Source organism: Geospiza fortis, unplaced genomic scaffold, assembly GCF_000277835.1.
Source record: "Geospiza fortis unplaced genomic scaffold, GeoFor_1.0 scaffold98, whole genome shotgun sequence".
NCBI lineage: Eukaryota > Metazoa > Chordata > Aves > Passeriformes > Thraupidae > Geospiza > Geospiza fortis.
Genome location: NW_005054306.1, coordinates 1,173,565 through 1,176,652, shown reverse-complemented (window position 1 = coordinate 1,176,652; position 3,088 = coordinate 1,173,565). Strand labels below are relative to the sequence as shown.

At 45.5% G+C, this 3,088-nt stretch overlaps 1 protein-coding gene across 1 annotated transcript in view; it reads right to left on the bottom strand.

Moving 5' to 3' along the window:
- Positions 1-49, bottom strand: part of FAM228B (family with sequence similarity 228 member B) — a 9,321-nt gene extending 9,272 nt beyond the window's left edge. Inside the window, exon 1 of the mRNA XM_031066636.1 lies at positions 12-49. The gene's annotated coding sequence lies outside the window, so the exon portion shown is untranslated. The remainder of the gene's footprint in view (positions 1-11) is intronic.
- Between the last annotated feature and the right edge of the window lie 3,039 nt (positions 50-3,088).

Genomic DNA, 3,088 nt, shown 5'->3' with positions numbered 1-3,088 from the left:
GCCACAGAAACCTGTGGGGACAACGGTGCGGCAGCCCTGATGCGGTCTTGAAGACAGACGGGGCGGCGGCACGGCCAGATCCCTCCGCGCCCGGCCGCGCAGCGTCCCACACTGCCATGGCAACTCCAACGCGCGCGCCCCCGGCGGCAAGGCTTCCCACCAATCAGAGAGGGGAGCGCGCGTGAGCGAGCCAATCAGGAGCGAGGACGGCTCCGCCGAACAGGAGCGAGCCGGCGCAGTCCGGCTCCCTGGTTTATTATCGAAAGTTCATTAAATCGCATTACTAGATTTCACACATTCCCCTGCAGTGCTGACCATGCCACCAACTTAGAAACTGCAATCAGCCAGAGATACCATCAGATGAAAGAAATGTCAGGGCTTTTGCCCCCAGCAGTGCTGCACTGACACACAGATCTCACAATAACTGTGTGCCACGTAGAAGGGGTGTTTCCTGGAGCCCTTTATACTTTATTTTTTTAAATGTATTATTATGATTGATTTGTCAGCGCCCCAGGCATTAAGAGACTCTTGCGCCCAGCCGCCTGCCATTGCCCTGGAATGGGATCCCCCGGCACAGCCTGCTGTAACCAGGGTGCGTTCATTAACCTGGCGAGGGACTTGTGACAGCAGCGTGTCAGAGCCAAATCCCTGATAGCAGTCTGGAAAGAAAGATACCCCCGCCCTGGATCCCCCACAGTCTTAGTCGGTGTTATTAATTTTGTCATTTTTATCCACTACCATTGTCTGCCAGCACCACTGAAGGACTCAGGCTGAGCAATTTAAGGAATAACACACTTTATTAACAAACACACTGATCACAGAAGACAGTGCACAGACTGCAAGAGCAAGTCTGAAGGGATGCACAGGCTCTGATCACCAGTGAAAGTTTGAGATAATGTGTACAGAGTAGGGATCCTACCACAGGTGTGCCCACGGGGGAAAAGCCAAGATCAGCCCATCAACCCATCCCAGAAGTTACGTGGAGTCTTTCCTAACTTGTCCCCCTCTTAACTCACTGTTAGACTATTTCTTTACACTTAGGTGAAGCTTGGGTGACTCTAGCCAAACATACTTTTGTTCTCGATTGGTGCAAAATTCCCTCACTTTGCTCTCAAAGATATAGTTAATAAAATTGAGTGTGTGCACTCAAGGAGGGGTGGTGACACTCTGGGTGGGTAACTTTGGGATGGAGGTGTGTCACACCTTCACAATGAGAGTACAAAGAGTGGGGCTTACCTGAAGACAGCGATTTCCCCACAGCTGCTGATTGAGGAACAGGACATCTCTTCCATCCTGTGCCTGGCAGCTGCTGTGTGATTTGTCAGCTACAAGGTACCACTGAGTTCCCATTCCTGCAGGGATCACAGCAGAGCCTGGCCATGGGGCCTCCATCCAGCTCCACCTTCCATTTCTTCCCTCCTCAGCATCTGCTTCAGGCTGCAGGGGGCGTTGCATGGGGAGGAATTAGCATGGAATTAACTCTGTGCTTGCCAACTGCATTCCCTCCTTGAAATAGCAACTGCATTTTACCCTAAAATTTCCTAATGTTACAGCTTCTGTTGGAATATGATTATAAGTTTAGCCTGAAGATTTTCCCCCAGATGCGTTGCCATTATAGGGCAAGAGTTCTATTGTCATCACACTGCAAGGGTTCCATATTGCCAGAGTTTTGTACCTCCTTGATGTTTCTTGCAGGCAGCTCCTCTAGGCACTGACTCTTCCTTGTGCTCACAGCAGCCAACTGACTCCAGTTCCCCTCAACCAACCAATCCACTCTTTTATAACACTCTTCTGATTGGCTACAGGTGTGGCCTGTTAACATCAGGCCTGCTCCTAATCTTTAATAATTAACCCAGCTGCAACTCTTTAGGGGGTAAGATAACATTCTATACCACTTTCATTTACCCATACCATATCCCCCTACACAGATGTCTCTAATTTTCCCCCATTTTCCCACTTAATCAACCCCATGACTGTAGTCACTCAAACTTCCCAATATCCAAATGGAGTTCAAGAGTGTTTCAAGCATTTGTATTGCATGGATTATCTGATGTTTGTAGGGGTGGCCAATAGGCTAATTGCCTCATAATAATACAAACTTTAACATATAATACCTTTATCAAGACAGAAAGAAAAAGGGTTAATATCAATACAACAAATTCCTGTAGCAGTTGGTGATCATCTGAAGAGGGTATTCCACCACCACTGTTCTGCATCTTTCTTGACTGGTTCCAAAACATGATGTATTTTCTCCACATTGAGATGGACAAGGAGCAGAGTCCTTTGTCCATTTTCTTGAGCTTGTTTCAGCAATTGTTTTAAGTCTTCATGTTGTAGCAGTTTCCTGCTCAAGGTGAGATTCATTCCAATAGGGGTGGGCATCAAGTCTTGAATTAGCATTTAGTTAAACTGTAACAATTGGTAAGATGTGACAGGAGCTGAGTGAATAAAACCACATCCTGTTATTTCAATGAACTTACAAACACAAATATTTGAGCGATTACTTGTAGCTACACTAACATGATCTAAGAGTTACCATGGAATCACAAAGAATTCTCATGCTTCTGTCACCAATTTGTACAATTGAAAACATTTTCAGGGATTTCCCTGGGATGTGTCTCAAAATGACAAACATTTCTGTTCAGTGTCAAGACAAATGTCTTAAGCTTTGTGTTACTTTCACAAATGACTCCTTGTTGTTCTTGAACAATGACATCAATGCCTTGCCATTTTTTTTCATCTTTTTGTGCCCATACTTTCTGCTCCAGGGGATGGAGTATAGTCCCACTGTGACTGAACCCTCACACAATTATTTGGTATATAACACACACCCAAGCATTGTGAACAGTCAACACAAAAACTGTGGCTGTGCTGTCAATGGCATAATAGGTAAAACTGACTAAATACCACCAGAATTGGAATTTCTATCCAACTCAATTGCATTATCCTCCCAAAGCACTTTTAGAATTTTAGTGGGTAAGGTACCTTCCTCATTTCCTCTTGTAATTGCAGCTGTCATCAATTGCATCCACAGTTGGGCTTGGATACAAGTAAGACCAAAGAAACATTGTTTTAGAGTACACCAAAT